We start from the raw sequence: 15,665 nt of genomic DNA on the forward strand, positions 1-15,665 counted from the left end.
TAGGGTTGCCCAAGAATGAGGGGATACGATGACATCTCCTGAACAAAGAAATTCTGATCATCCTTCACATCCCCTATAGTTACCCTTACATTTGGACATGCTGCATAAAGCTCTCCAGATGAATTATTAACTGCTTTAATCATCCACCCATGATCCACATCCATTGGCCACTTACATTTGTTGTAGAGATTTTTAGCCATAAGATTTATTTCAGACCCATGATCAATTAGAGCGACATATGGCTCTTCCAAATCACCTATCTTGACAAGGGTTTCAGTGGTGGCTCTTGCCCAATGGCTCCTGGAGTAATGACTCTTTGTAAGAACTTCTTTTTCATCATCCTCTTCCACAAAACGCACTTGTCGTGCCCCATCAGCAGAGTGATTACATTCCACCACATTTTCTCTCTCTTCCTTTTTCTGTACCTGTACACCATGAGTCTTGGAAGTGCTTGCTTCCCCTTGTGATGGAATAGATTCAATTATGGACTGCCTTTTTCTTCGTATAATATCAATTATCTCATCATGAAATTCTTTCTTTGCAATCCCCAAGACTTCCCCTAGTGTGAATTCCACCCTGCTGTTTAGAATTCTCTCTTCAAGCACCTTTTTGAGATCTGTTGCAACTTCAATATCAGATTGAAGCTTGTAGAGTGGACCTTTCCCTTTACCCTTCTCCTTCATTTTTGCTGGCACTTCTTCCATTGAAACATCATGTAGAGGTCTGCTTTGCTGTGGAGGCATATGTGATGGCCCAGGATCCTTCTTTTCACTTCCACGTGTAACTCTTTTTGATGGCCCTCCTTCCTCATTTTCCCTTTTACGTTTCTCCTCTACCTGTGCCTCATTATTTTGACATTTGGCAATATAGGCATGAATGGATAAAGAATCCACAGGCTCCTCCCAGCCAGTCTCAAGGCGTATACAATCACCTGCCTCATGCAAAGCTTGCTTTGACACTTTCTTTGATGCAATTAATTCCATTGTTGACGGCCAAAAATTCTCATTCTCATATTCCTCATCATTCTCAAATCCCTGCTTTTGTTGACCAACCTTTAATCCATAGGTTGCTGCCTCAACCATAGAAATGGCATGACTAGCAGCCATATCTTCTACCAGCTTTTTCATCCCTCCTTTCCCAAAGTTTGTACTCAATGGAAGACCAGTCTCTGTAAGATGGATTTTCCCATCTTTGAAGAACACAAGTTGATTTTTAAGAGCTTCTTTATAGCTGGTACAATCCTTCTTTGCATGCTCTGGGTCATCACACCATATGCATCTATATGTAAACCCTTCTCTGATTTGAGGCCTTTGCATAGAAACCTGCCCCAATGGTAGACCTTTTTCTTCGATTCTGGACATCTTCAATTTTAAATCACGCATACCCTTGATAAGCTCATCCATCGGCCCATCTATCTTAGGAATTGTAGCTACTGGCTTGGATAAATTCTCAGGGGTAACAGCAGCTATGGGGGTTGCAGAGCCCATCACCATTTTATCCCTCCTCCACTGCCGCTTTGCTAACATAGTGACTGCATCCTCAACATCATTCCAGTCACTCTTTAATCCTTGCTCTGTATTTTTATCCTCAAGGAGGATTTCCAATGTTTCCTGGAGATCTTTCCCAGCTGCCTGCAAGAAGAGCTCTGTCTTTTCTCTGTCCAAAGTTGCACGCTCTATTCTTGACAACTGGGCATAACGCTTCTCAAACTCCCTTAGCAATTCTGTGGCAGAAATTCCCATTTTAGGTTTTGTGACCCATTCCAAAAAAGTTCGTTTGGTCACTCGCTCAGAATCCTCCATAAAGTATTCATCCTTTAAAGCAAGTTTGAATTCTTCCCAATTTCTGCCACCCTGTGCTGTCTGCAATCCTTTTATGCGCTCTCTTATTTCAGGAACGCATACCAACTCGAAACTTCGAACCATATCCTCCTCGGTCACCCTATTTAGCTCCATCTCCTTTATATAATTGCGCAGATACTTTGTAATGTCCTTCCCATCAAATTGATCTACCTTTTTCACAATTGATTGTAAGGCTTTGGTCATGGAAATCTGTCCCCTCTCAGCAGCTTGTTGCTGTTGCATGTACATAGAAAACATTTGGAACATCTGCATAACTCCGGGGTCAAAATGAACCCCCTGGCCCTCAGAATTCTCAGCCATAGCTTCCCTGTATATTTCACCACACTCTCACCCCAGCAGTTTCACGTCGGGTTCACCAAAAGATGTCGTGAAGTGTGCGGTACAGCCAGGAAAGTACGAAACTTCTAGCTGTGAGAGTGAATGTCAAATCCAACAAGGTATTTCACGTACAAGATTTCCCAAGGAGTATTGAACATCATTATTTCCAATGACAAAATACATGTATCCACTTCTCTCAATACATCCTTGAATTCATTCAGATGATTGCACAGAATTGCATAAAATCCCTTTGAACCATTCACATGTGGGCATGATAAAGCTTTCTAATTTTTCCAATATACATGTGGCCAGCTACATCCATTCCATCCAGTGCCCTCAAAACCATTGAATCATGATGCTCTTTTTCACCTGAAAACCTGCCTTAATATTCTAACATTTCACAAGCAAAAGATAGAATACGGCATAGCTATTTCATATACATAATTTCCAAAACTCAGTCAAGCAATCACAAGGCCATCTTCCGTGATTTTACAAACTTCAGTTCTTCCAAAATTTATATCTTGTTCATCAACCTTTGCCCATATAATCCAAAACCCTTAAGGGCTTATTTGCCATGCCCTTTTTCTAAAGTAACAAGGTTAATTTAAAATTAAGCTTATCTGAAATAAGCGAAAGGTGAAAACATCGATTTTTCCTTTGTTTTTATTAATCAAAGATGGCCGCTTCAGCGCCGGTACACGGAGGAGGAGAAAATGGCGGAATAGGACCCTCTGCTGTTGACTGTGAGCTTGAAATTTTCAGAAGCACATCGTTGAATAGCACTCATTATCCTCTATAATTCTAACTCCTACACGACATAAACAGAAGCACTCTCTTGATTTTTTTAAACTCTGGTTGGATGGACGCTGTTCCTCCAACGCTGCAGAATAATATCTCCACCCTGGTTCCCACCGTGAAGCTCCGGCGTTTTTTCTCTTTCCCGCGGCGATTTCGGTGCCCATACCCGCCAGCTGTATATTCCATTAAAAGCTGCGCTCTTTCCAGAAATTCCCCAATGCTTTGTTAACCTTAGCACTAAGGTTATAAAACATAACCTTAGCATTAAGGTTAAAATCCTCAATGCACCTATTGTTTCCCTTTCTTCCATTGTTATGGAGTGTTGACCCTATATATATATATATATATATATATATATAATCAACTCTTTTTCACCTTTATACCATAACCTTTCTAAAGGTTTTTCTCACGCCTTAGCTCCATTTTGCATCCTTATTGTGCATATGATTTTTGCTATTTAAAGCATACGATCAAGATCCCGACCAATATGCACCATTAAGTTCTCTGTCTCAGTGCTAATGTCACAAGCAAAAGCCAGTCCTATCAAGGCACAATATATCTGCTAGCTCCAAAATTCTCCATAAGCATAAAAAAAATCCTCCACAATTCACACCACACTGTCAAAGGCTTCAAAACCTGGCTCAGCCTCAACTCATCTTATTGAACCTTATCTACAGTATGAACATATATACTCAAGCATCATATAATGATTCGTCATGGCACTTATCCCCATACATCTGGATGTGTATTTGACGGCCTCACATGCACGGTTTCACATCATAGACGTGCCATGGCACGACAACGGATATCCGGACAAGAGACTAATCTGTCATTTTTTCCAAAACCGGACTCGGAAAAACTTCCCTTACCCAGAAAGCACGGGTGATTCCACCAGGATAACTTTTTACTCTAACGTAGTCAAGACCATTACTGATCAAGCTGATTCGATTGCACCTATAAAGGTACTCGTTCGGATCAAGGAAGAAACTTACACTTGGATAATTGGAATCAATGCTTTTTTCCCCATCAAGAGGCACAGCCGTTGATTCCTATCCATAGAACAATTACTATCCGGGATTTACTTTATCTATCGTAATAACAAAAATTGAGTCTTGATTTACGGATCCATCAGTCTAGCCTAACCCCATCCCCGATCCCATGGGTTAGCCAACCGCCCAACCACTGTAGTGATGGGATCCAATTTGGAATTTGGTTAGGTTTTGTCCCGGGTACCAAGGAAAAGAGTTCCAAGGCCCCCTAGACGGAAGTTCATGCAAACATAAAATTAGGCACACCACTTACACACCCAATATGAAATTGCCTTTTTCTTAGTATCAGTTAACTTTAAAACAATCCTTTAATGAAACCATAGTACCACTGATCACAGTCTTCCAAATTATCCGGTTGATTCTCAAATTTCCCATCATTCCTTCATCAGAGTATCTATGGCATCATTGGCAACTAGAACGCTCACCACCTGTCCACTCAGGGGCCTTTTCAATAGTTCCTAGCCCATAATACTCGGCAATATAATCACTTATAAAAATCAAGATGGACTCTTGTTGAAGATCAGCAAGATCAACCAACAGATCCATAAAAAGAGCCATGGACTCATCCATTGAAGACCAGCAAGGTCAATCAACCAGATCCATGCCCGGTTTCAGAAAAACAACTCTTACTCCTTATTCCAATATCTTCCTTGACGCACGCATGCGATCCAGAGCCCGAGCACCGTATGGTCAGCACCCTCTAGGATCCTTCGCAGGTGACCTAGTGCTTCACTCATAGGCCGCTTCCTTGGTCCCTCATCCACCGTACTTGAAGCTCACCATTTTAATCGAACCGAGGCTGGTCAAGACCTCGGCCGACTTTGCTACGCGAGACGTCCTCCATTGACTCTCCATCAGCAATTGCAACTTTATCAGTTAGGTCTCCACGACCTTAATCACAAGACGGCCAAAATGCTTCCCCAGCATTCTTGACATAAAACAGCCATTTACAAACAGCATTTACAAACAGTTTACAAATACAGTTTCTATATTAACTCTCATTTTTCCACATTATCCCTCATTAATCCACATTACTTATTCCACATTCCATTTATATGTATACTCATCCAATCACCTCATTTTCCATCTCTTCACTTCAGATTCCTTCACATCACATATCATATATTCACATCCATATCCACATCCATACATCCATATCCACATCCACATTCACATCCATACATCCACATCTACATGCTTATCTCCATTTTCATATCCTCATTTACACATCCACATCCCATGTCCACATTCATACATACACATCCATATCCACATCCACATGCATACATCCATTATCACGTCCTCATTCATACATCCACATCCACATACATACATACATCCACATCCACATTCACATTCCCATTCACATCTATACATCCACATTCCCATTCACATCTATACATCCATATCAACATGCACATTCACATCCATACATCCACATCTATATCCTCATTCACATCCATACATCCACATTCAGGCATCCACATCTACATGCATAGATCCATACATACACATCCACATTTACATCCATGCATCCACATCCACATCCTCATTCACATCCATACATCCACATTCATGCATCCACATCTATATGCATACATCCATACATACACATCCACATTTACATCCATGCATCCACATCCACATCCTCATTCACATCCATACATCCACATTCATGCATCCACATCTACATGCATACATCCATACATACCCATCCACATTCACATCCATATTCTCACCCTATCACAACCATATACATCTTATCCCATCACATACACTTCTTACCTCATCCCATACACATCCATATTCTCACCCTATCACAACCATATACATCTTATCCCATCACATACACTTCTTACCTCATCCCATATACATCCTATCACTTCGTAACTCATCTTATCACATCCTAACTCATCTCATATGCATCTTATCATATCTTATCACTTCCCATATCTTTTATACATACCTCTATGCATGAAATTCAATTATGCTAAAAGTAACACTTTTATAATAAAATAATCATCTCTTATGCATACCTCTATGCATGAAATTCAATTATGCTAAAAGTAACACTTTTATAATAAGATATTCATCTCTTATGCATACCTCTATGCATGAAATTTAATTATGCTAAAAGTAACACTTTCATAATAAGATATTCATCTCTTATGCATACCTCTATGCATGAATTTCAATTATGCTAAAAGTAACACTTTTATAATAAGATATTCATCTCTTATGCATACCTCTACGCATGAATTTCAATTATGCTAAAAGTAACACTTTTATAATAAGATATTCATCTCTTATGCATACCTCTACGCATGAATTTCAATTATGCTAAAAGTAACACTTTTATAATAAGATATTCATCTCTTATGCATACCTCTACGCATGAATTTCAATTATGCTAAAAGTAACACTTTTATAATAAGATATTCATCTCTTATGCATACCTCTATGCATGAATTTCAATTATGCTAAAAGTAACACTTTTATAATAAGATATTCATCTCTTATGCATACCTCTATGCATGAATTTCAATTATGCTAAAAGTAACACTTTTATAATAAGATATTCATCTCTTATGCATACCTCTATGCATGAAATTCAATTATGCTAAAAGTAACACTTTTATAATAAGATATTCATCTCTTATGCATACCTCTATGCATGAATTTCAATTATGCTAAAAGTAACACTTTTATAATAAGATATTCATCTCTTATGCATACCTCTATGCATGAATTTCAATTATGCTAAAAGTAATACTTTTATAATAAGATATTCATCTCTTATGCATACCTCTATGCATGAATTTCAATTATGCTAAAAGTAACACTTTTATAATAAGATATTCATCTCGTATACATATCTCTATGCATGAAATTCAATTATGCTAAAAGTAACACTTTTATAATAAAATATTCATATCTTATGCATACCTCTATGCATGAAATTTAATTATGCTAAAAGTAACACTTTTATAATAAAATATTCATCTCTTATGCATACCTCTATGCATGAATTTCAATTAAGCTAAAAGTAACTCTTTTATAATAAAATATTCATCTCTTATGCATGAATGAAATTCAATTATGCATAATATAAAAATCAATTTCTCTAGGATTACAATGAATATCTTTCAATTAATCTAGGATGATAATTCCTAGAATATGGTAGGAAGTCCTCTTTTTATGCTTTGAATGAAATTATTTTATGAGTAATTTTTATAAGAATTTTGCCATAGCTCCACTGCTATGACTGATAAATCTCAATTTTTCTAAGGGATAAAGCTTATCTTTAAGGAAATAATTAGAATGATCCCTAATTGGATCATTAATTCCTAATGGATTGAATCATCAATATTCATGAAATACATAAACTAAAAGCATAGAAAAAAGCCATTAATTTGGCCTCAAGCATAGATTAATCTTGGATTAAGGAAAAGCTTTATGAAAAGCTTCATTTGGATTGAGAATAGGTCATGAGTATGACCATTTCTTGAGTGAGAGAGAGAAATTACATAAAAACCATTTGAATTAAGCATAAATGGAAATTTATATAATTCTTAACTATCATTAATCAATTAACTTCAATAGCATTCATCAATTTAACTCTTCACTACCATTCATCAATTAACTTCAATAGCATTCAAAAACCATTCCAATTAAGCTTCTCAAGCTTGAGAGGGGTTGAGAAGAGAGAAGCATTGAGAAATTATAGAAAAGATCAAAATTCACCATTTACCTTACAAATTGCTTGATTCTTTGTTCACGGTAGAGGCCCCCAACCAATCAATTAGTTAAGTATGTTGATGGAGCCACCAATGGGGATTAAAGAAAGAGGGAATTTCTAATTTCTTCAATTTGGAGAGAATTTTAGAGAATAGTAGAAACTAGCATTATTTCAGCATAGCTCTAGTATAGTAAAATTCTTTCCTTTTTTTCAAAGGACTCATGTTCTATTTATAGGAGAGGCAAGCACTAATCAAAGCTAACTGAATTCTAGAATTCTCCAAATTCAGTTTGGTTGAATTTGGACTAGATTTGGACCTAGTTTGGTTACCTTTTGATTCGGTTTGGTTCCATTTTGATTTGGTTTGATTCAAGAGAGAGGAGAGATAAAAATATCACATTATTTTTGAGTTTAAAACTCATTCAAGCATGTGAAATATGCACCTCCTTTAATGGACTCCCCTTCCTTACATATGTGTCAAAATGGAATCATTTTACCCAAAATATCTCATATTTTTAATATTGCTCATAGTTTTTTACTAATAACCCTTGTACATTTTCAACTCTTCATCTTATGTGAGCATTTACTCATTTTTGGATATCCAAAATATCTCATATTTTTAATATTGCTCATAGTTTTTTACTAATAAACCTTGTATATTTCCAACTCTTCATCTTATGTGAGCATTTACTCATTTTTGGATACCCAAAATATCTCATATTTTTTATATTACTCATAGTTTCTTACTAATAAACCTTGTACATAGTCAACTCTTCATCTTATGTGAGCATTTACTCATTTTTGGGTATCTTCTTTTACAAATTGGATTTATCTCCTCCCTACACATGGATTGATGCTATTGGCCCATAGGAACCTTAATTGGACCATAATCCAAAATTTTTTAAAAATCTAGACCCTTAGGCTAAGGTCCTTTATACCCATTGCCAATAAATTCCAATTGCACATTGGAAAGTTCTTTTTGAATTTCTGTTTCAGGGGAATTCATTTTAATAATATGAGAAATTTTTCTATCTAAAAATATTCAAAATCTGAATATTCTCTCTCTAGAATATTCTCTCTCTCTAACTCAAAACAGTTAGAAATAAGGTCTTTTATATTTCTGAAGAGGGGATTGATTACAGGGGAAGATGCTGGACATTTTGAGAGGCTGGGGAGGAATCTTACATTCTCTCCCACTTGAAAAACACGAGATGTTCTCATCTCGCAAACTTGGGATAATTTCGCAAGATGCACGAACATGAGACTTAGAGAAAAATTTAATTAAGATTAACCACCAAATAAAAAAGTCTCAAAGAGAGTAAGGGTCAAGACAAGAACAAGATTTAAACTTTATTCATTCTTGGAACATATACAGTAAAGATAGAAGAACTCTTTACACTTCCATAAGTCTGTCCATCACACAAAAGCAACACTCACAAGCTGCGCACGTATAAGGTAACTCATCTATGGGAATAATTCTGTTGGTTATTGCCGCACCTATCTCAGTGGTATGAGGTGATCTAACAAAAGGACCTCTGAGAGGCAAGCCAAAAACGGGGTAAAGGCATATCTTCTGATGAGGAAGAAAACACGCCAGTAAGAAGACCCGCTCAGAAAAACCAAGATGCCTTGATCTCATGACGCAGTAGCATCGGGGACCCAAACCCAAGGCTTTAATAACCATGGCCAAGCGGGCATTGTTACAAAAGTGCTGCTGACCCCAGGGTGTTACCCTAGTTATGTCTTGATAGGTCCGCCATTTGGTCTGAGCTACAGAAGTTCCTAGGTGAGGAAAAAGTGAGCGCTCATACAGTTCTATAAAATCCTTCTTCATAGACTCGCTTGCGTCTTGAAGGTGAGAAATCATCATGGATAAAAATAATTCCTGTTGCCAAGCCATGAAGGAGATTAAGAAAGAAAGGAGATCGATGGAAGTAAGATTACTATGAGAGCGATAAGTAAAAGTTACGACTTATATAAAGGAAGGAGCTAGCGTAACCTAGAAGCCAACGGTATCTTGCCACTGAAGTTTATCGTCTTTCCATGATTTGGGTTTGGCACATATTTCTATAGAAGGAATTAAGAACTTTGAGATGAGGAGATAAAAGAAGCTTGTAGGCTAAGTCACCTACTTTCATTGAATTCAGATATAAGGCTCACAATATCTAGGGGATAACTTCTTATACTCCCCAAGAGATAAAGAACTTCTTTTGGGCCGTACTCGAATGAAAACCAAAACCTTGGTATCCAAAACACCGATTTTCACTTTTGAACTCATGTTCTGAATCCTTAAAACAGACGTGACTCCTGAGAAGTATTCTAGGGAAAGGGTCTTCCTTTTTTTAAATAGAATCTTTCTTTTATTTTTTAAAGGAAAATAATTATAAGATCAGAAAGGGAGATTCTTACTCCTGTATACCTCGAAGGCTGGGGAGGAATCTTATATTCTACCCCACTTAAAAAGTGCGAGATGTCCTCATCTCGCAAGGTAGAGGATAACTCTTTTTCTTAAGATCCAATTTTATTCTGGGGTTCCTTATATTCTGGTCAACCCAACAGAATACTGGGATAAATATCCCTTATATAGAGCTCATCATTAAATAACAATTCATTCAGATCATATCATTCATATCTTTAACATGATAATGGTCCATTAGACCGAAAATTTTCCTTCTAAACATTCCTCCATGGGAATTTCAGTCAAGTAAGTTCTCAATTTGTCATCCCTTAACTTGATCTACCGGTCAAGTGTTAACAGTAGTAATCTGACAGCACAATCCACTAATCTCATAGTGATTTGCTGAATTCATTATCATCATTCCAGTTATGAATATCATCACAAGGACTCGTCCCATTCATCCTCATTGTGGTTTCGCTCAGGTTATTATATTTCAACTAAATTTCAGAAATCATCATTTTTCAATCAGAATCCAAATCAATTCATCAATTCTCAAAAATAGAATTAAAAATCATATCAACCACATTCGAAATCATCATCTGGATAGCATTAACACTTATAATTTCAAGTCTTAGATTTACTCGTATATATTGTCAGTAAAGAGCTGCAGTTATACTCTCGGTATGTACGGGTAGTCACGGCCCTTGGAATTATAAGGTAAATATCATCATGTCTAGGCCTCAAGCAAGTCAGGGATTCTATATAATTGCGGTACTTCCATCTGAAGACCCAATTACTAATTTACGAATTTCAATTTGAATATCAAATTGTATGAATTATATCACACAATTACAACCTTTTTGTGTTTCTTGATAAATTTTTTGACATATTTGTCGTCTCACTTGATCTTTAATGGCTAATTCGCTCTGATACCAACTGTGAGATCCCTGTTCCGACCGAGCAACAGATTCGGGGTACTAGCAGCGGAAGTAGCACTTCTCGCGCGGGACAGGGGTCCCACATTCGGGGCCTCGTCCATGGATATCCGGACAAGAGACTAATCCGTCAGTTTTTCCAAAATCGGACTCGGAAAAACTTCCCTTACCCGGAAAGCACGGGCGATTCCACCAGGATAACTTTTTACTCTAACGTAGTCAAGACCATTACTGATCAAGCTGATCCGATTGCACCTATAAAGGTACTCGTTCGGATCAAGGAAGAAACTTGCACTTGGATCATTGGAATCAACGCTTTTTTCCCCATCAAGAGGCACAGCCGTTGATTCCTATCCATAGAACAATTACTATCCGGGATTTACTTTATCTATCATAATAACAAAAATTGAGTCTCGATTTACGGATCCATCAGTCCAGCCTAACCCCATCCGATCCCATGGGTTAGCCAACCGCCCAACCATTATAGTGATGGGATCCAATTTGGAATTTGGTTAAGTTTTGTCCCAGGTACCAAGGAAAAGAGTTCCAAGGCCCCCTAGCCGGAAGTTCATGCAAACATAAAATTAGGCACACCACTTACACACCCAATATGAAATTGCCATTTTCTTAGCATCAGTTAACTTTAAAACAATCCTTTAATGAAACCATAGTACCACTGAGCATAGTCTTCCAAATTATCCGGTTGATTCTCAAATTTCCCATCATTCCTTCATTAGAGTATCTATGGCATCATTGGCAACTAGAACGCTCACCACCTGTCCACTCAAGGGCCTTTTCAATAGTTCCTAGCCCATAATACTCCGCAATATAATCACTTATAAAAATCAAGATGGACTCTCGTTGAAGATCAGCAACATCAACTAACAGATCCATAAAAAGAGCCATGGACTCATCCATTGAAGACCAGCAAGGTCAATCAACCAGATCCATGCCCGGTTTCAGAAAAACAACTCTTACTCCTTGTTCCAATATCTTTCTCGACGCACACGTGCGATCCAGAGCCCGAGCACCGTATGGTCAGCACCCTCTAGGATCCTTCGCAGGTGACCTAGTGCTTCACTCATAGGCCTCTTCCTTGGTCCCTCATCCACCGTACAAGAAGCTCACCATTTTAATCAAACCGAGGCTGGTCAAGACCTCGGCTGACTTTGCTACGCGAGACGTCCTCTATTGACTCTCCATCAGTAGTTGCAACTTTATTAGTTAGGTCTCCACGACCTTAATCACAAGACGGTCAAAATGCTTCCCCAGCATTTTATGTCAAGAATGCTTCCCCAGCATTCTTGACATAAAACAGCCATTTACAAACAGCATTTACAAACAGTTTACAAATACAGTTTCTATATTAACTCTCATTTTTTCACATTATCCCTCATTAATCCACATTACTTATTCCACATTCCATTTATATGTATACTCATCCAATCACCTCATTTTCCATCTCTTCACTTCAGATTCCTTCACATCACATATCATATATTCACATCCATATCCACATCCATACATCCATATCCACATCCACATTCACATCCATACATCCACATCTACATGCTTATCTCCATTTTCACATCCTCATTTATACATCCACATCCCATATCCACATTCATACATACACATCCATATCCACATCCACATGCATACATCCATTATCACGTCCTCATTCATACATCCACATCCACATACATACATACATCCACATCCACATTCCCATACACATCTATACATCCATATCTACATGCACATTCACATCCATACATCCACATCTATATCCTCATTCACATCCATACATCCACATTCATGCATCCACATCTACATGCATAGATCCATACATACACATCCACATTTACATCCATGCATCCACATCCACATCCTCATTCACATCCATACATCCACATTCATGCATCCACATCTATATGCATACATCCATACATACACATCCACATTTACATCCATGCATCCACATCCACATCCTCATTCACATCCATACATCCACATTCATGCATCCACATCTACATGCATACATCCATACATACCCATCCACATTCACATCCATATTCTCACCCTATCACAACCATATACATCTTATCCCATCACATACACTTCTTACCTCATCCCATACACATCCTATCACTTCTTAACTCATCTTATCACATCCTAACTCATCTCATATGCATCTTATCATATCTTATCACTTCCCATATCTTTTATGCATATCTCTATGCATGAAATTCAATTATGCTAAAAGTAACACTTTTATAATAAAATAATCATCTCTTATGCATACCTCTATGCATGAAATTCAATTATGCTAAAAGTAACACTTTTATAATAAGATATTCATCTCTTATGCATACCTCTATGCATGAATTTCAATTATGCTAAAAGCAACACTTTTATAATAAGATATTCATCTCTTATGCATACCTCTATGCATGAAATTCAATTATGCTAAAAGTAACACTTTTATAATAAGATATTCATCTCTTATGCATACCTCTATGCATGAAATTCAATTATGCTAAAAGTAACACTTTTATAATAAGATATTCATCTCTTATGCATACCTCTATGCATGAAATTCAATTATGCTAAAAGTAAATAAGATATTCATCTCTTATGCATACCTCTATGCATGAAATTCAATTATGCTAAAAGTAACACTTTTATAATAAAATATTCATCTCTTATGCATACCTCTATGCATGAAATTCAATTATGCTAAAAGTAACACTTTTATAATAAAATATTCATCTCTTATGCATACCTCTATGCATGAAATTCAATTATGCTAAAAGTAACACTTTTATAATAAAATATTCATCTCTTATGCATACCTCTATGCATGAAATTCAATTATGCTAAAAGTAACACTTTTATAATAAAATATTCATCTCTTATGCATCCCTCTATGCATGAAATTCAATTATTCTAAAAGTAAGACTTTTATAATAAAATATTCATCTCTTATGCATACCTCTATGCATGAATTTCAATTAAGCTAAACGTAACTCTTTTATAATAAAATATTCATCTCTTATGCATGAATGAAATTCAATTATGCATAATATAAAAATCAATTTCTCTAGGATTACAATGAATATCTTTCAATTAATCTAGAATGATAATTGCTAGAATATGGTAGGAAGTTCTCTTTTTATGCTTTGAATGAAATTATTTTATGAGTAATTTTTATAAGAATTTTGCCATAGCTCCGCTGCTATGAGACTGATAAATCTCAATTTTTCTAAGGGATAAAGTTTATCTTTAAGGAAATAATTAGAATGATCCCTAATTGGATCATTAATCCCTAATGGATTGAATCATCAATATTCATGAAATACATAAACTAAAAGCATAGAAAAAAGCCATTAATTTGGCCTCAAGCATAGATTAATCTTGGATTAAGGAAAAGCTTTATGAAAAGCTTTACTTGGATTGAGAATAGGTCATGAGTATGACCATTTCTTGAGTGAGAGAGAGAAATTACATAAAAACCATTTGAATTAAGCATAAATGAAAATTTATGTGATTCTTAACTATCATTAATCAATTAACTTCAATAGCATTCATCAATTTATGTAACTCTTCACTACCATTCATCAATTAACTTCAATAGCATTCAAAAACCATTCCAATTAAGCTTCTCAAGCTTGAGAGGGGTTGAGAAGAGAGAAGCATTGAGAAATTATAGAAAAGATCAAAATTCACCATTTACCTTACAAATTGCTTGATTCTTTGTTCACGGTAGAGGCCCCCAACCAATCAATTGTTAAGTATGTTGATGGAGCCACCAATGGGGATTGAAGAAAGAGGGAAGTTCTAATTTCTTCAATTTGGAGAGAATTTTAGAGAATAGTAGAAACTAGCATTATTTCAGCATAGCTCTAGTATAGTAAAATTCTTTCCTTTTTTTTAAAGGACTCATGCTCTATTTATAGGAGAGGCAAGCACTAACCAAAGCTAACTGAATTCTAGAATTTTCTAAATTCAGTTTGGTTGAATTTGGACTAGATTTGGACCTAGTTTGGTTACTTTTTGATTCGGTTTGGTTCCATTTTGATTTGGTTTGATTCAAGAGAGAGGAGAGATAAAAATATCACATTATTTTTGAGTTTAAAACTCATTCAAGCATGTGAAATATGCACCTCCTTTAATGGTTTCCCCTTCCTTACATATGTGTCAAAATGGAATCATTATACCCAAAATATCTCATATTTTTAATATTGCTCATAGTTTTTTACTAATAACCCTTGCACATTTTTGACTCTTCATCTTATGTGACCATTTACTCATTTTTGGATATCCAAAATATCTCATATTTTTAATATTGCTCATAGTTTTTTACTAATAAACCTTGTATATTTTCAACTCTTCATCTTATGTGAGCATTTACTCATTTTTGGATACCCAAAATATCTCATATTTTTTATATTACTCATAGTTTCTTACTAATAAACCTTGTACATAGTCAACTCTTCATCTTATGTGAGCATTTACTCATTTTTGGGTATCTTCTTTTACAAATTGGATTTATCTCCTCCCTAC

Source organism: Cibotium barometz, chromosome 54 (genome assembly GCF_041138505.1).
Source record: "Cibotium barometz isolate CiBa-2024 chromosome 54, ASM4113850v1, whole genome shotgun sequence".
Lineage (NCBI taxonomy): Eukaryota > Viridiplantae > Streptophyta > Polypodiopsida > Cyatheales > Cibotiaceae > Cibotium > Cibotium barometz.